The sequence below is a fragment of the Chenopodium album genome, chromosome 1 (assembly GCF_948465745.1).
Source record: "Chenopodium album chromosome 1, dcCheAlbu1.1, whole genome shotgun sequence".
Taxonomy (NCBI): domain Eukaryota; kingdom Viridiplantae; phylum Streptophyta; class Magnoliopsida; order Caryophyllales; family Amaranthaceae; genus Chenopodium; species Chenopodium album.
This window is the reverse complement of record NC_137834.1, coordinates 42,278,479-42,298,191: the sequence shown is the minus strand read 5'-3', so window position 1 is coordinate 42,298,191 and position 19,713 is coordinate 42,278,479. Positions and strand designations below refer to the sequence as shown.

Genomic DNA, 19,713 nt, shown 5'->3' with positions numbered 1-19,713 from the left:
CAGAAGGAGAGTCGGCCTGCTCATCCGTCTCTAAAACCAAAAGAGAGGAAAAAGATAAAACAAATCTAGGCTATTGATAACTCCGATCAGCCGTCCCAGAAGAAAAATAATGAGTGGAAACCGTACTTTCCAAGGCACAAGTTCCAAAAGGACAGCTACTCCATCCTCATGGAGATTATGGATCGGATAACTCTTGAGAAGCCAACTCCTATGAAAGGTTCCGCTGAAAATCGGAACAAAAACAAACGCTGTCACTACCATGAGGATGTCGGCCATGACACCAACGACTGCTTTAGCCTCAAGCGGGAGCTTGACTGTCTGGCCGACAAAGGAGCGCTGAAATCCTATGTGAAGTCCAAAGTGGCTTCCAAATCAAATCCTGGGAAGTTAAGCAAAAAGACTCCCCAGCCTGTTATCAGCTCTGAAACGGATGAAGAACCCGTCTATACGATAGCAGTCAAATTCGCCGGTGGTGGTCCAACCATCCGGGGAAATAAGGACCATCTGAGAAAGATGGTCCACTCTGTTAATGAGGGATAGGCGGCCAGCACATCCGCCTTCCCCGAAGACATCGTCACCGAAAAGGACAGAGGCAAAGTCCGTCGGCCGCATGATGACCTTGTGGTCATAGAATGCAAAGTGGCTAACCAATTAATTGGTCGCATCTTGATTGACATAAGAAGCTCCTCAGACATCATTAGATACAAATGTCTATCCAACCTTAAATATAGGCCGGATAGTATAACGGATGTCTCCCATCCCCTAGTGGGCTTTGTGGGAGGAGTTGTGCATCCAGTCGGACGCATTGATTTGCCCATCCGACTGGGAGAAAAAGGCAGCGGTCGGCACATGACCCTTCGGTTCTTGGTGGTCGAGGAGCTGACCGCCTACAACCTCATCATTGGTCGACCCACTCTAAACGAGTGCAAGGTCGTCATCATTCTAGCTCTTATGCTTGTCAAGTATGAGAGGGATGATGGGACTTTTGGCTCCTTGAACGAGGACCAGAAGACGTCCCGAGAATGCTACCTCTTGGACGTCAAGCCTGCGGCAGCTGCAGCCAAACAGGGCTAAGAGCCAATTGACCTTGATGAGGTCAAGGATGACCATCTGGCCCCACCAGCCGTTAAAAAGCGAAAGCCTAATTCGCCGGTGGTGGTCAAAAAAGAAAAGCAATAGCAATCACTGACCGGGGAGCGGTCACATGACCTCCGTCCCCAGTTGACAGGTGAGCATACTAATATTCCTCTAGAAGACAGTAGTCCATAGCAAAATGTTAAGGTGGGGACGACTGCTTTTGCTAAGTTGGGCACAATTCTGCACCAACTATTGAAAGAATTCAAAGACATTTTGGCCTTTGAAGTGGAGGAGATGCCATGCATCAGCCCGGATATTGCTGTCTACAAACTCGATGTGGATCCTAAAAAGAAGCTGATGAGTGTCATTTATGGCACTCATAGGGTAGTCTTTTAGGATTATTTAATCCTTTTTTTCATGCGTTCTTATCTTATTTTTGGTCCTTTTTCCTTTAGTTCCTCTCTTTCCTTCTATCTTTGTCTTTTTTGTGTTTTCTTCGTGTTTTCCTTTTATTTGGCCCCTTTTTTTTCCCTTTTATTCCTTTCCTTTGTTTACTCTTGTACTTACCTAGGAGTTGTCTTTGCAAAGGGATCAAGATGAGCTATATTGACTAAGCAAGGAGGAAGCAATCTGCTCATAGAGGGCTTGGAGAGGGCTTAGAGAGTGCTTAGAGAGGGCTTGGAGAGGGCATCAGCTCTTGCCAGGTTGCCGCGGGCGCGGGTCCTGAAGGTTGCGGGCACGGGCACGATTGCACAAACTTAGCCAAAATCGACCAGGAACTCTCCGCGGTCTGGCCGCGGGCTCCCCGCGGGCGCGGGTAAATTGGAGAGAGCGCTCCAGATTAGAGAGACTGCGGCCCTCTTATTACTCTTTGGGAGCAGGAGATTCGCCGCACCTTTGCCGCGAGCGTGATGGCTGTTGTCGCGGGCGTGGGTGTTGCCTAGACAGCCCGTGGAGTTTGTTATGGTTTCCGTACCCAGTTCCCCGCGGGCGCGGGATTTCTTAAAGAGGGCGTGGGAATCCTGTTTTTCCTTCTTTGTCTATAAATACACTTGTAATTCCTTTTTGAAAACTAACTTTTAGATAATTTTCACTAGCTTAGTTTTAGAGAGAGAAGTTATAGAGAAGTTCTTGGTTTTGGATTTGTATTTCAACATTGGATCAATTGTGCTTGGATTTCTTCATCTTCAATCATCAGTATTAGTGAGAATCTCTTCTTTTAGTCCATCTCTTTACTTGTTTGTTTTAGATTCATGTTTGATTGTTTGATTCCCTTGGATTTGAATTTGATATTGTAGTTAATATTGTTTTCTCTTGATTTTGATTTAGAATGATGATCAATGCAATTTCTAGTGATTTGTTCTTGAATTACAACATGGTTAGTGAGTAGATTAGTAGCTAGGGAGAAGGGGAAGCATGCTTGATTGATAATTTGTGCTAGTTGATGATCATTAATTGATTGAATTGTTGCAATTAAATTGGTTGATATAGTTTTGCATGTGATTATTTGTATTAGGACTGATCAACCTATAAGATTAATCTAGATTGCATTGCAATTCTTAATGACATGAATCATAAATTTGAGAATTGTTTTAATTGATTGAGTTTGATTGTGAATTTCCTTGATTAGCCATTCATAGTGACCCCTAGCTTGGCCTCTAGGAGATAGCTCTTGAATTCTTTTGATTACTACTATTGTTTGTCCTTTGCAATGCTTGAATCAATTGAATGAACTATCAATTAGAATGATTATTGAACTTGCATGTGGAACCTACATCCCTATTGTTTAGTTTCTTGAATTACTTGATTAATCTAGCTTTGTTACCATAGTACCAACCATTTTCTCACTACAATCTTCGAAGTAGCTTGACTTAGGCTATAGTTAATACCGACTCACTCCTTTGGGTTCGACCCTATACTTGCATTATACTTGTATTAGGTTTGTTTAGGTTGTTATAAATTGTGTTTGATCTAGAGATAGACAATTGACAACACATTTATTTCTCTATCAAAATGGCGCCGTTGCCGGGGAGTGATATTGGTGCTTAGCTTTAGTTGTTGAGTCTATTTCAATTTAATTGAAAAATACAAAAATATTTTGTTTCTTAAGGCTACATTTATAGCCGTGTTACTAATATTTTCATTGAGTTTTGCATGCATAGAGCTCGTGATCGATCCATTGTGCCTTTTGACCCGGAAATCGAAAGGACTCTCTCAAGGAGAAGAATTTCTAGTCGATCCTTAGAGTTTAGTTCCTCAAGAAAAGAAGGATTTGAAGAAGAACTAAGCATGGGAGAACAACTAAGAGTTGCTTTGAAAGAATTGGGAATTCCCAGTGCGTACAAATTTGATAGTGGAATTGCTCAACCTACAACACCGGCGAATGATTTCAAAATTAGGCCGGCTATGATCGCTTTGATTGAGAGGAGACAATATAGCGGAGCTAAGAATGAGAGTCTGTTAAACCATCTCAAGGAGTTCGAAAAGTATTGTAATACTATCAAAGTAAACGGAGTTTCTCAAGAGTTCATCCGGCTAAAGTTGTTTCCCTTTTCTCTCATAGGCCAATCCTTGGAGTGGTTGGATAAGGAGGTAAAGCCAAACTCCCTAAGAACATGGGACGAAGTCTCCAAGGAATTCTTGTCCCGGTTCTATCCACAAAAGAAAATGGCAGAGGATAGAGATTTGATTAAAGGGTTCAATCAAAGGCGTAATGAAAGCCTTAATTTACGAAGCATTGGAGAGGTATAAAGAGTACCAAAGGGAGTGTCCCCACCACAGAATTCCAACCTATCAAGTCATTCAAATTTTCTATGGTGGCCTAAGTCCTCAAGGCAAATCATGCCTTGATTGGGGAGCCGGAGGTCCCATAATGAATTGGACGGAAGAAGAAGTGGTGGACATTATAGAGGATGTGGTGAAGTACTATAGAGATTGGCAAGATGGTGAGAGGGACTTAACAAGCAAGAGTGGCTCTTCGGTGTACTCTATAGACCATCTAAATGCAATCAACAACTTATCCTCACAAATGACAAACTTGGGAAAAGAAATGACTGCAATCAAGGCCAAATTGGAAAGTTCTTCTTCTTTTCAAGCTTCGAATCTTCCCTCCCAATGTGAGGGGAGAGGTACTCTTTTTAACTCTCAACCCCCTCCCTCCTCAAATAATATTCCTAGTGGTTGCTTGTTTTGTGATGCATGTGGATCTTATGATCATGACTCTTGTAATTGCCCTCATGCTTCTCTAGAATGTGGTGATGATTTTGATAACAATGAGAGTGAGCATGTGAATTATGTGTCAAATAATAATGTGCAAAGGTTTGATAATCAAAGAGGTCAATGGAATAGGAATTACCAAAACCAAGGTAATTTTGACAATTATAACCAAGGAGGTGGTTATAGGAACCAAGGGAACCAAGGTTCTCATGGTAACTATAACAATCAAGGTTATAGTAGTCAAAATCAAAACCAAAATTATGGTAATCAAAACCAAAGTTATGGAAATCATAACCAAGGTAGTGTAAACCATAATCAAGGTTATGGTCAAAATCAAAATAGGGGTAATTGGAACAATCAAGGTAGGGGCAATTTTCAAAATAATTCTCAAAGGGGTCCCCCACCCGGATTTGTTCCAAAGACTCAAGGTGAAAATTCCTATTCACAACCTTCTTCTTCTAGGACTAATTTGGAGGAAATAATTGAAAATCAAACCAAGTTGTTGAACACATACATGGTCGTTAGTGATAAGAAATTCAATGAGATGATGACCCATAACAAAATGCTCGAAAACCAAATTTCTCAACTTGCTAATGCTTTGAAAGACCAAGCAAGCCCTTCTTTTTTACCTTCCCAAGGACTAGATCCCAAAAAACCCGTGAATGCTATTGTTACAATTAGTGGTAAGCTTCTTGAGGAGAGATTGCCTAGGAAGAGTGAGGACAAGGAGGTCCCCAAGTAAGCTTTGGTTGAGAATGAAGGAGATAAAGCATCTTTAGATGAGGTTGTGGTTAAGACACCTAGAGAGGTGAGAGTAAAGAAAGAGATTGTGAAACCCAAGCTCCCTTATCCCCAAAAATTCATGAGACACAAATTGGATGAGCAATTTGGGAGATGTATTAATATGCTCAAACAACTTCACCTTTCTCTACCTTTCACCGATGTGATCAACCAAATGCCCAACTATGCCAAATTCCTCAAAGACATTTTGAGTGGGAAAAGGACATGTGAGGTTATGGAGACTATCAACTTGACCGAGAATTGTAGCGCGATCATCATGAACAAAATGCCACCCAAGTTGAAAGACCCCGGAAACTTCTCTATCCCTTGTACTATTAACAAGATGCAAATTGGTAATTCCCTATGTGACTTAGGAGCTAGTGTAAGCCTAATGCCATATTCGGTTTATCAAAGACTTGATCTATGGGAACTCTTACCTTCCAACATTACCTTACAACTAGCTGATAGGTCAATCAAGTTTCCAAAAGGTAAAGTGGAAGATGTTCCATTGAGGGTTGGGAAGTTTGTGATCCCGGTGGATTTTGTTGTACTTGAAATCGATTAAGATGCTACCATTCCTATCATTCTAGGTAGACCCTTTGTTGCTACCTCGGGTTCTATTATAGATGTCAAGAGTGAAAATATTTCACTTAAGGTAGGAGATAAGGTCATAGAATTCGATTTGAATAAAAGCATGAAATATCCATGTTCTTCTCTAGAAAATTGCATGATGATTGACTCTCTTGATCATGTTATGTCTTCCATGCATGAGCACTTGCTCAACTCTAACGATGCTCTTGAGAATGGTTTGTTGAACAAAGATAAGCTAGGTGAACCATGCAAGGAGATGGCATTGCATACGAAATTTCTTAATGGGAGCATGGAGGAAGTGGATGAACAATTATGATTGAAGATCTCAAGCCATGAAGCTTTGAAAGCGGCCGCAACAAAAGAAGGTAAAGGTGTGTCTATGGTAGAGCTAAAACCTCTACCATCACACCTTAGGTATGAATTCTTAGGCCCAAATTCCACTTATCCCGTAATTGTTAGTGCATCCTTGAGTGAAAGCCAAGATCAAGCGTTATGTTGTGTCTTGAGAAAGCACCAAGGTGCTTTGGGCTATACTATTGATGATCTTAAGGGTATAAGCCCGCTTTGTGTACACACCACATAACACTTGAGGAAGGCACCCTTCCTTCTATGGAACGACAAAGAACGCTACACCCTCAAATGGGAGAGGTGGTGAAAAAAGATATTACTAAGATTTTGGATGCGGGAATCATATTACCCATATAAAGCTCTAGGTGGGTCTCTCCCGTTCATGTCGTTCCTAAGAAGGGGGGTATGATTGTAGTCAAGAATGAGAGAGGTGAGCTCATTCCGACTAGGACGATCGCCGGTTTGAGGATTTGTATAGACTATAGACGTCTAAATACATCCACCAAGAAGGATCACTTTCGCCTTCCATTTATTGATCAAATGTTAGAGAGACTAACAAGGCACAAGATTTATTGCTTCCTTGATGGCTATTCGGGATCTTTCCAAATCCCAATGCACCCCAATGATCAAGAGAAGACAACATTCACATTGCCCCTATGAGACCTTTGCTTATAGGAGAATGCCTTTTGGCCTTTGTAATGCCCCCACAACTTTCCAAAGGTGCATGATGAGCATTTTTGGAGACATGTTGGAGGAAGAAATGGAGGTGTTTATGGATGACTTCTCCGTAGGTGGGGTTTCATTTGAATAGTGCCTTGTGAATCTTGAGAAATGTTTGGCACGGTGTGTGAAGGTTAATCTTGTCTTGAATTGGGAGAAGTGCCACTTCATGGTGGAGGAAGGAATAGTGCTTGGACACAAAATCTCTCATAAAGGAATAGTGGTGGATAAAACCAAGATCGAGGTTATTGAGAAGCTTCCACCTCTAGTGAATGTCAAAGGAGTGAGATCATTTTTGGGACATGCGGGCTTCTATAGAAGATTCATCAAGGATTTCTCACTCATTGCCAAGCCCCTTAATGATCTTCTTCAAAAAGATGTTGAGTTTGTGTTTGATGGTAAATGCTTGGAGGCATTTAATAGGTTGAAGAAGGTCCTAATCTCTACCCACATTGTTCAAGCCCCAAGATGGGATCTACCCTTTGAATTGATGTGTGATGCTAGTGATTGGGCAATTGGAGGTGTTTTGGGACAACGTGTGGTCAAGAAGCTTTATGTGATTTACTATATGTCCAAGACACTAAATGGGGCTCAAAAAAATTACACAACAACGGAAAAAGAATTCTTGGCCATTGTTCACTCTTTTGAGAAATTCCGGTGTTATTTGTTAGGTTCCAAGACCATTGTCTTTACCGATCATGTGGATCTCAAGTATCTCTTTGCCAAGAAAGAGTCCAAGCCAAGGTTGATTCGTTGAGTGCTCGAAATACAAACTTTTAAAATAGAGATTAGGGATAAGAAGGGTGCAGAGAATGTTGTGGAGGACCATCTTTCTCGCCTTGAGGGTGATAGAATGCTTGATGATGTCTTGTATGCTATTAAGGTAAATGAGCTCCCATGGTATGCCGACTTGGTAACTTTCTAGCATGTGGGGAGTTTCCACCTTCTTTCTCCAAGAACCAACGAAAGAAACTCAAGAGGGAGGCAAGACATTACTTGTGGGATGATCCCATCTTGTATAAACGAGGGGTTGATGGCTTGCTTAGGCGTTGTGTTCCAAATGAAGAGGTGCCTAGTCTTCTAAAGATGTGCCATTCGGATCCTAGTGGTGGCCATATGGGTGTTTCCAAAACCACCACTAAGGTTCTTAAATGTGGTTTGTGGTGGCCTCATCTCTTCAAGGATTCATGGGGCTTTGTAAAGTCATGTGACTAATGTCAAAGAGTTGGGAATATCTCCAAGCGGAATGAAATGCCTCAACAACCTATTCTTGAGTTAGAGGTGTTCGATGTATGGGGGATTGACTTCATGGGACCATTCCCATCTTCATACATGAATCAGTTTATACTTGTGATTGTGGACTATGTTTCTAAGTGGGTTGAGGCCATTGCTTCCCAAACTAATGACCACAAAGTAGTGTTGAAGTTATTCAAAAAATCATCTTCCCAAGGTTTGGTGTGCCTAAGGCTGTGATAAGCGATAACGGTTCTCATTTTGTTCACAATGCCTTCCAAAAGATGTTGAGGAAACATGGAGTTCATCAATGCTTCGGCTTTCCATATCATCCTCAAACGAGTGGCCAAGTCGAGGTCTCTAATCGTCAAATAAAGCTTATTCTTGAGAAGACGGTTGCAAGGAATAGAAAGGATTGGTCGAACACGTTGGATGATGCTCTTTGGGCCTATAGAACGGCTTTCAAGACACCTATTGACACCACTCCATATCGCCTTGTCTATGGAAAATCATGTCATCTCCCGGTGGAGCTTCAACACCGTGCTTTGTGGGCAATCAGGAAGATAAATTTTGATTTAGAAAGTGCGGGGGAGAAAAGGTGATTGGATCTTCATGAGCTAGAGGAGCTTAGACTTGATGCTTATGATTGTGCAAGCACCTACAAAGCTCTTTCCAAGGAAGCTCATGATAAGCTTATTGAGAAGAAAGAGTTTTGTGTTGGTGATAAAGTCCTCCTCTACAATTCAAGAATGAAGTTTTTTCCCGGAAAGCTCTTGTCAAGATGGAGTGGCCCTTTCTTGGTGAAAGATGTTTTTGCTAATGGTGCCATGGAGATTTCTCCTTTGGATTCCTCATCTTCTTTCAAGGTTAATGGTCATCGGCTCAAGAGATATTTTGATGGAGTGTTTGTTGGTCTTATTCATAAAATGATTCTTTTCAAGCCACCTTGAATGGGTGGTAAACATCGAGCGAACGACGTTAAATAAAAGCGCTTACGTGAGGCAACCCAGATTCTCACCTCTATTCTCTTTTCTTTCCTTTCTTTTCTTTTTCTTTGTTGATTTTTTCTCTTACCTTTCCTTGTGTTTTTGGTTTATTTTGTAGGTTGCCTTCATTCATCATCTATGGACTTAATGTGTTTGATGAGGATGGCAAAAACATAATTTGGAATGCAGGGGAGAGGGAACCCCGCGGGATTGGAGAGGCCTCGGGTGCCCTTGCTCTAAAAGAGGGGAAATCCGATAAGTAAGATTCCACGGTCTCTCCGCGATCTCCCCGCGGGCGCGGGTATCTTAGAGAGGCCGCGGGGGGAATAAGAGAGGGCACGACATGTTTTATCAAAAATGGTTCAGGAACTCTCCGCGGTTGCCCCGCGGGCTACCCGCGGGCGCGGAAGCTTTGGAGAGGGTGCGGCCCTTCTGGAGAGGGCGTGACCCCAGTTAAAGGTAAATTCGATGAATTTTTCAAGAAAGATCCCGCGGTCTTTCCGCGGGCGCGGGGAAGTCGGGAGAGGGCGTGGCTTGTTGGGATATAAGGGGGCTGATTTTGCTTCCCTCTCTCTCTCCTCTCTTATTTTTCAATTCCCCCTTATTTTTCCCCTTTCTCTCTCTTCCTCCTCTCAAACCCCAACCCCCAAATCATCTTTCTCACACAAATTCACTCAAATTCATCCTTGTTTTCACTCATTTTTCCATCACAATTTCCTTCATACTCCATTTTCATCAAGATTAGTCTATTTTAGTGTGGTTTTTCGGGAAATTCGAGTCCTTAACGGGATTTTGAGCATTGTTTGGATCTTCAATCTTGGTACTTTGTAGTTTGTGGTGGTTTTGGGTGGTATTGTGAAGGTGGTTTTAAAAATTGGTGGTAGTGTTGGTGTTGATTTTGGGCGATTGTGTAGTTTCTTGTGCTGGTTGACCTTGTGACTATGGATTTGTTAAGGAAAGTTAAGAGTAGCAAGAAAAGTTCAAACCAATCCCCTGGCCAATCCTCCCAAGGCCAATTCTCTTATAGCCAACCTTCAAACCCCGAACCTCCTCAAAACCAAACTGCTCAAGATGATACCCCACCTCCTCCTTTACCTCCTCTCAAATTTCACAATCGATCTAAACATGTCCCTATCTATAACAAAATGAAATCTCGGAAATTTAGACTTACCCGCAACTATCTTCCCGATGATATGGTCAAATTAAAAGTGGATGCCGATCTTGACATCTTACTCCGTAACCTTGGTTTGGATGAGTTTGTAAAGTCATCTCAGCGAACTTATTTGGAACCGTGCATTGAGTTTTTCTCCACCTTTGAGTATAATAGGGCAGGGGATACCGACTATATCATCTCTTTCCAACTATTCAATTTCAAGCATACCATGAACCTTGCCGAATTCAATAAAGCCCTTGGCTTCAACCCCAATACCGATATCTATGATCCCTTGGTTGCCCTTCTCAAGTCCGATTACGATGAGGTTGCATGGTGGAGAGCCATAGCTAAAAAGAAGGTGTTTAACCCTAAGGAATCACTTGCTAGTGAGATCATTCACCCAGCTCCTAGAATTCTTCATCGGATTCTTGGCTATGCCGTGTTTGATAAGCAAGATCTTAGGAAGCTTTCGAGGGAGGAGATCTTAGTTCTTTGGATGGCTACAAGGCCGGATTTGGGGCCGAGGTTGAATTTTGGGTATATTTTCATGAATTGTTGTCAAGTAATCTTTAATGGGAAGAAGACGGGTGAGATTGTAATACCCCGTATTTTTATGTATTTTTATAAATTATTTAAGTATTAATAAAATGTATTGTCAAGGGCTCAAGTATTTTATTTAAATATTTTAAAGGGTTAAAGTATTTTAAATATTAAGTTTTATAAAAGTAAAATATGTTTTGGGCCAAACGTTTATTAATTATTGGGCAATATAAATTATTCCTACATACTCTTATTAGAATAACCCATTCCAAAACCCATAACTTAAGCCCTATCCCATAACTCAAGCCCACATTTTTATAAGATTAAATTTAACCCTACACTTTCTACTCTATAAATACCCCATGAATCCCCAAAAATTTCCCACACAAAAAGGTTAGTCTTATTTTCTCTCTCCTTTGTTTTATTAATTTGTGTAATTATAATTATTGATTTATGGGTTTTAATTTTATTGTTTGAAATTAATTTAATTAGTATCAAATTATATTTTGATGATTAAACTTTATAATTTTCAGATTTTGTAAATTTTATAACCTAGGGTTTTTAATTATTGAAAATCATGATTTTAGGGTTTTTATGAATAATTTATTTAGGGCTTTTTTAGTAATGATGTTTTGAAATTTTGGTGATTATAACTACTTATTAGTTTAACTTAATTCCAGATTATTTTGAACACGTAAATTCATGTTTTAATTATTAGATTTGTGTTCGTTAATATTAATCCCGTTTTAATCCCGATCAGGTTCTGAACTCCTCCGATTTTGATTAGTTTTGAAACAACGTTTTAAGAAAGACTCACTACATTCTGTACCCGCCTGGCCGGTACCCCTCTCTAGAGTGTCTCTAGGCCAGACGCACTTGGTTATCAGAGAGCCATCATTGGATATATAGGTCTCGACCTGAGGATCATCATCCTCCTGGTCAGTAAAAACTTCCGGTTCATTTATCGGACACGCAAGAGGCGGTACAGACTCTTGAACCATCCTTGAGGTACTCTCCCCACAGACGGCGCCAAATGTTTTGGGTGTTTTTTTCCCTAGGGAGAGTTACGTCATAAATATTGGTCCGGCTGAGTTGTACCTGCAAAAACAACGGAGACTCCGGGTGGTGGAGCTTCGCCTCTGACGATCAAGTTAGTAACTTGAAAGAGAATAAAGAGTGCGGAAATTTAGGTGGGGATCTGCTTGGATTCCAAGAAGCCCAACTCTCTCACTACATGGAAAGAAGTTGTGAAGGCCTTTCTCAAGAGGTTCATTTCCAATGAGCAAACCGCAAAAATGAGGAGGAAGATAGCTTCCTTTGAGCAAGATCCGGATAAAACTCTTGGGGAAGCATGGGAAAGGTTTAAGGATTTGATTAGAGCATGTCCTCAACATGAATTCAACCATAATTTAATTTGCTCATGAGATTCTTTTATGATGGCTTAGAGCCAATGTCAAGGACTAATCTAGATGTGTAGTGGGTGCTGATGGCCAATTGATTAAGATCCCTCAAAGCTAAACTGAAGCAATCATTGAAGAAGTGGTAACTAGCTATTCTTGGGGAAGTTAAAGAAGGTCAAAAAGGAAAGACAAGGAGATCTTTATGAGTTGGAGAAAGTCGTCAACTTAAGCACATAGTTGAGGTCTTGAATGAAGGTCTTTCCAAGTTGAACTCAAGTGTTGGTTTGGGTTCAAAACCCTCACAAATCATTGATTTCTCATGTGCTTATTGTGGTGGGACGGATCATGATGCATCCTATTGTAGAGAGTTCAATTCTAAGGATGGTGAGGTTTTGACTTTGAGATAAGAAGAGTTTGTAACCCAAGCTCAATCCCAACAACTTCAACAACCTCTAAGGCAAGAAAACTCCTACCCCCGAGAAGGACCTCTCTTCAATCCACCAACCCAAAATTTTTCCTACTCATCCAGCCAAATTGGGAATTCTCAAGATCAACATCATGACCTATATCCTCAGGCATATGAAGAAAAATCCCCACCCGACCACGCACAAACCTAAATTCTTCAACAACCTCTCCATGAGACCAAATCTCAAAATGAAGTTGTTGATTATCAACTAGCCAAAATTTCTTCTCTCCACTCTACCACAAAACTCCAATAATCTACTAACCATTCACACACTTACCAACCCGAATCTTGCAAGGAGGATGAGAGAAAGAAGGACAAGGTTATAGAGGATGTGGTATAGAAGAAGGTTTAAAAACAAAATGAGGAGCCATTTGATTTTAGTGAACCATACGAGTTTGAAGGCCCTGTTCCCTTTCCTTGCAGGCTAGTTGAGAATGTTGTTTTGAAGAGCCTTATGGCAGTGATCATATGTAGCGTTGATGTGGTCCATGGTTTGCTAGATAATGAGAGCTTACCTCCATGTGATAATGAGGAGACCATGAGGTATGATGACTTCGTTGAAGTTCCCGCTTTTCTTGAGGAAGGTGAGGTTGCCCTTTCTAATATTTAGGTTTCCAAGATTAATCCCCCTCTTAGAAGGAAAATAAAGAAGAGAGAAAAGAGAAGAAAAAGCAACAAAAAGAAAAAAAAAAAAAAAAAGAAAAGACGAGCCACCATTGGCTCTTGATTCATCCCTTTCTTTTCCTCGTGGTGATGTGAGACCTCAAGGAGTGCTTTTTCTCAAGATTGGGGGAATCTATGATTCCATCCTCAAGTTGATGAAGGTGATGTTCTTTAATCCATCTTGAATAAGGTAAAGGGTCAAGCTAGAGACCATAAACAAGCGCTTCTAGGGAGGCAACCCGGAGGACATCTAACCCTTTTTCTCCCCATCCTTTCTTTTTCTTTTTATTTTCTTTCTTTGTTCTCTTTTAATGTTTTTCTTTTGTGTCTTGTTTTGCCTTGTAGGTTGCTTTTTTGGAAGCTTTGAGCGGAGTGACTTTTGGTGATTTCTATTTTATGCTCTCTTATTCTTTTAATCCAACCTCCCGGTGAGAACTTTCTTTTTTATACTCTTTTACTTTTTCTTTGAGTGCCTAGTTCAGGATTCTCTTACGAAGAAGCTGAATGGTTTGAGGTTGTTTTGCATTGGTTATATGGAACCTGGGATCATTGATGTTGTTATCGAAGGATCATTTGTTTTATGATTGGGATACATTTGGATTATATGCCTCATTTGTGAACCTTTTGATGTCTTCCTCCTTCTTTAGCTTTGTTTTCCTTTTTTCAGTGTAAAATACATGACAATGGCAAGTTTATATGCATATGTTTTTGAATTTGCTATTATTTTGTGACTTGTATCCTTGGATGTTTTTCTTCCTAAGTGGTAAATGTGTGCACATTTTGAGAGTTTCATTGGTTGACTCTAGGATACTTTATGCTAAGAAAGCCTGTAACACCCCCGATTTACTAACCAATAATAAACAAGAATTAACGGAAAAAAACAACCTTTAAATAAAATTGCGGAAGCATACACCTAAATCGGAGGTAATTTATTTTATTAATGAAATTCCAGCTTTTTAATTAAATTATTTACTTTAAATTAGAGTACGGAAGTCAGAAATATTCCAAAAAACACCGAAACATTCCCATATACTTTTCAGAACATTGGCGCTGCGATTTTGCGACTGCCGCCAGCTGCGGCAGTCTGGCGTCAGGCGATAGGAATTGTCGTCTGGCGCTAATGTTAATCGTCTGGCGCCAGAATTTTTCTGTGACGCCAATGTGTCGTCGATCTTCTGTTGATTTTTTTTATTAAGTCTGGGATGCGAGGTTTGAAAAAAATGAAGTGGCCGCACCCGTAAAGGGTTGCTTACGTATCCTTTCTTAAGGAATCAGGCCAAACGTAGCTCTCTTGAGTGTTCTACTCAAGTGATTATGGGTAATATTTTTTAAGTTGGTCAAGATTTGTCATGTTCGAGAACTCATTACCATCCATGTCAGTTAATTTTGCTACACCTCCTGACAGGATTGTTTTGACAATGTAGGGTCCAGACCAATTAGGTATGAATTTTCCCCTTGGATCTAAAATATTTTTCCTTAATTCTTTTAACACCAAATCTCCTACTTTGATGTTTCTTGTCTTGACCTTCTTATTAAAATGCCTAGCCATACGAGTTTGGTAACATTGAGTGTGATGTAGAGCTTCTAGTCGTTTTTCATCAAGTAGAATTAGCTCTTCATATCTTGCCCTAGTCCATTCGACTTCATCAAGTTTTCTCTCTAATGCGATGCGTAGAGATGGAATCTCTAGCTCGACAGGTTGTACGACATCCATTCCATAAACTAAGGAAAATGGCGTATTTCCTGTTGATGTGCGAATTGACGTGCGATAACCCCACAATGCGAAGTGGAGTTTGTCAGGCCAATCTTTGTAATTTTCCGTCATTTTTTCGATGATAGTCTTTAGATTTTTATTAGCTGCTTCGACTGCTCCATTTGCCTGAGGTCTATAAGGAGAAGAATGATGATGTTGAATACCATATTTTTGTAGTAATTCTTCACACTCAGCTTGAAAGTGAGTTCTATTGTCACTTATTATTTCATGTGGGACTCCATATCTAAAAATAATATTTCTTTCGATAAAGAGTTTTACATGTTTTGCAGTGAGTTTGGCGTATGATTGTGCTTCGACCCACTTTGTGAAGTAATTGATTGCCACTAAAATATATTCATGACCTCCTGTTCCTGGGGGGGGGGGTGATTTTGCCGATGATGTCAATTCCCCATGTAGATAATGGCCATGGCGAAGTGTAGGTGTAGAGCAAAGATGGAGGAACATGTTATAAATTAGTGTAGATTTGTCACTTAGGGCATCTTTTTACGTATTGATGGCAATCCCTATTCATGGTAGTCCATTAGTATCATTCTCGCATTATCTTTTGGACTAACATTTTGCCATTTATGTGACTTCCACAAATTCCTTAGTGGACTATCCTCATTGCTCTTTAAGAATCCCTTTTTCCTACACACAATAGAGCTTGACCCTTAGGTACCCTTTTGTGTAGCTCGTTGTTTATGAGTACGTATTGGGAAGGCAAGAGTCTTAATGCTCGTTTTGCTCTTTTGTCAGCGTGGGGATGATATTCTCCTTTGGTGACATAATTGAGTATATCCGTTTACCAAGGTTCTTCTTCTTCTTCTTCTTCTTCTTCTTCTTCTTCTTCTTTTTCTTCTTCATGGGTCACTTCGTCATCTTCTATAGCTTGAATATAGGCCGGTTTATGTCTTTTTTCTATAGTCAGAGGCATTTGCTCGATTTCCGTAGGAATCCTAACCATCGAGGCTAGTCTTGTCAAGGCATCAGCAAATTGATTTTCTTCTCTAGGTAGATATGTGTATTCTACCTTCTCTAACTGATTAGTAAGGGTTTCCAGAAAAGTTTGGTAAGGGGCTAAACTTTCGCTCCTTACTTTCCATCTTTTGGAGATTTGATTGATGATCAATGAAGAGTCTCCGAATATCCGTAACTTTTTCACTCCCAATGCCAAAGTTGTTTCAAGGCCTACCACGCATGCTTCGTATTTAGCCGCGTTGTTGGTAACGTCGAAATCAAGATTTACAGAGATTGGAACATGCTCTTCTTTAGGTGATACTAGTAATACTCCAACGCCACATCCCTTTTGGTTTGAGGCTCTGTCGAAGTACAAGGTCCAAGTATCATCTTCAGTGACCATCAAGTCTTCGTCTGGAAATTCATTATCGTGTACTGGCGTCGAGTCTTCTATTGGAAAATCTGCTAGAATCTCTGACACCACAGATCCTTTGATAGCTTTTTGTGGCACGAACCTTACATCAAACTAGGCTAAGTTGACTATCCATCTCGATATGCGCCCATTTAGTGTAGATTTCTCGAATAAATACTTGAGTGGATCTAATCGGGAAACTACAAAGACTGTATGCACGAGCATGTAATGTCTTAACTTGGTTGTGGCCCACACCAAAGCGAGGCACAATTTCTCAAGTGGTGTATAGCGTGCTTCATACTCGTGCTTCTTTTTGCTTAGGTAGTAGATCGCAGTTTCTTTACCTTCTACTTCTTGCGCTAGCATGGCTCCCATTGTCTCTTTGGTGACTGTTAAGTACAATCTAAGAGGTATTCCCGGAAGTGCTGGTGCTAATACGGGAGGATTTGCGAGATAGGCTTTGATCTTTTCAAAGGCTTTTTGACACTCGTCATCCCATATCACTTGTACATTCTTTTTAAGCTTTTTGAAGACTGGTTCACATATTGTTGTCAATTTTGATATGAACCTGCTTATGTACTGCAACCGGCCAATAAATCCTCGAATTTGCTTCTCGGTTTTGGGCGGTGGCATTGACATGATTGCCTTGATCTTGTTTGGGTATATCTCTATTCCTCTAGAGCTTATGACATAACCCCAAAGCTTGCTTGAGGTGACTCCAAAAGAATACTTAGATGGATTCAACCTCATGTTGTATTTTCTTAGCCTCTTGAAGAATTTTCTTAAGGCTACTTGATGGCCTGGGCGATTTTTTGATTTCATAATCATGTCTTCCACATATACTTCAACTTCTTTATGCATCATGTCATGGAGCAAGGCAGTCACTGCTCGTTGGTAAGTAGCACCCGCGTTTTTCAACCCAAATGGCATTACCGTGTAGCAGTAAGTACCCCATGGTGTTATGAAGGTTGTTTTCTCCATGTCTTCTTCCGCCATGAGAATCTGATTATAGCCCGCGTATCCATCCATGAACGAGAGAAGTGCATGATTTGTTGTGTTATTTACCAGAATATCGATGTGTGGTAAAGGGAAGTCATCCTTTGGACTTGCCTCATTTAAGTCTCGATAGTCGACACACATTCTTACCCTTCCATCCTTTTTCGGAACTGGGACGACGTTGGCGACCCATTCGGGGTATTTGGATACCTTGATGAAACCTGCAGTTATTTGTTTTTGAACTTCTTCTTTTATTTTAAGAGCTACGTCGGGTTTCATTCGACGTAACTTTTGTTTTACAGGTTTCATTCCTGAGATTAATGGTATAGTGTGTTGAGCTATTTCTCTATTAATGCCTGGCATATCTTCATATGACCAAGCGGATACATCGATGAATTCTTTAAGCAAGTTAATTAAATCGGTTCTTTCTTGTTCATTAAGTGTTAGTTAGATTTTAACTTCTCTTTTATTGGTTGAATCATTTGAGATATCAACCGTCTCAGTTTCTTCAATTATCGGTGTTTTCTTTTCAAGTGTTTCCATTGCTTTAATAAGTTCTTTGTCATTTTCATTGTTAGTTAAGCAATGCTCGTCATCTTGGGTTAAAGAAGAACACAAGGAGTAAGGAGAAGAAGCCATATTATTAAATTATGAGATCATTACATCAAAGAGGGATATATCCTCAGGGACTTGATCACTAACTATCCTAGGGGGGGGGAGATAGAAGGAGGAAGTGCTATAACTAAGGACTTAGATGACTCTATAGGGAGAGACTGTGACTCTGACGACTCTTCGAACATCGGTCCTTGCCCCGTAGTGATGGAGATCTTCCTTCCACTCGGAGTTGTCACCTTGATGGTCTTGCGCCACCCTTGTAGTGATCCTTCTGCTGGAGTGATTAGCTTCGAGGGATCGAAGCTTTCTCTTTGTAGGACTGTCTTAATGGGCGAGGAGTTATCCCCTTTGTATGTTGGCTCATCCTTTTCTCGCCCAAATAATAATCCCATGACATTAAAGTCAAAGCATGGGGGTGCTTTCTCGTTATGGACAGGAGTTGGGATTTCGTCTATGAAGTAGCAATCTAAGAAAATTTCGAATCCCGGTTGCCTTATGCCATTTATGGAAAATGGTTTGGGAAATTCATAGCATGGATAGTCCTCTCCTTCTTTTATAAATTGTCCATTAAGGGTAAGAGGATACGGATCCATTGAGATTGCTTTCTTTTGGATGCGAGCGTCCCTACGTGCCTTTGACTTTTCCTGGGCTCGCTTGAGATCTTTCCGAGTCGATTCGAAACCAAGTCCGAAAGTGTCTAATTTAGGGAGGCCAGGTGATTCCAGCGGTTTTGCTATTCCTTTCTTCTTTCCTAGGGTCATCCCAGGAAAATGTCCTTGCTTCTTCAGAATAGCGTTTACGATCATATTGGAGTGTGGGTCGTGGCAGAGAGGGGTCCTTTCATCCTCCTCGATTAAGGAGACCTCTTCATTAAAGCCCCACAAGTCTTCGTCGTCTTCATCGTGCTCCACATTAATTATTGGATTCTCTATAGCTTTAATTCTCATGGGTGAAGCATCGATGGAAATGGGAAATCCTCCAACTATGGCCTTTACCTGTTGATGGAGAGATGAGGGGACGGCCTTTAGGTCATGAAGCCAAGGGCATCCTAATAATAGATTGAACGAAGCTTTAATATCTACTACTTGGAACGAACGTAGTAGCGTGTTCTATCGCTCCCGCCGTTACATTCATATTAATTTTACTTAGAGCTTGACGACGAGTGTTGTCATAGGCTCTTATTCCTTGCGTTGACGGGGTTAGGTCTTCATCCCTTATCCCTAGCATTCTTGCAGTTCTAAGTGGACAGACATTAATGGCTGATTCATTGTCTACAAGAGTCGTAGGGACGTTCATTCTCTTGCAAACCACCGTGAGGTTTAATGCCTTATAATGCTTGTCACCTTCTAGAGGTAAATCCTTGTCGGAAAAGGTGATCAAGTTGATAGGACTAGGGAGATCACTCGTGAGGAAATTAGCCAACCCCTCAAGAGTGGTGTCAGAATCTATCCCTATTTTATCCAAGGCATTCATTAAATTACGGCCAACCTATGTTCTCGAGACGTTGCCAGAAGCTTCCATACATTCATTTCAACCTTGGTTTTCTTGAACTGTTTGACAATGTCGTTATCTTTTATGATAGGTATGGGAACTTGCTGTGTGGTTGGAATGGGTTGTGTTGAAACAGGAGGTTGCATTCTCCCGGATCTTGTGAGGACATCTACGGATGAATCTTCTTCAACCCAAAATTCATCCATGGAATATGACACCGAAGGTGGAGGTCCTACCATGTCTTTCAAATAAATGTCTTCTTCATCGCTGTCCCAAACTCCATTAATATTTGCATCTTCTTCTTGTGGAACTTGGA

At 40.7% G+C, this 19,713-nt stretch overlaps 1 non-coding gene across 1 annotated transcript; it reads right to left on the bottom strand.

The window, feature by feature from the left end:
• Window positions 1-11,936: 11,936 nt before the first annotated feature.
• LOC145564677 (small nucleolar RNA R71) lies at window positions 11,937-12,043 on the bottom strand. The gene has a single exon (XR_014094881.1). It is a non-coding gene; the product is annotated as a small nucleolar RNA R71 (small nucleolar RNA).
• Window positions 12,044-19,713: the final 7,670 nt, after the last annotated feature.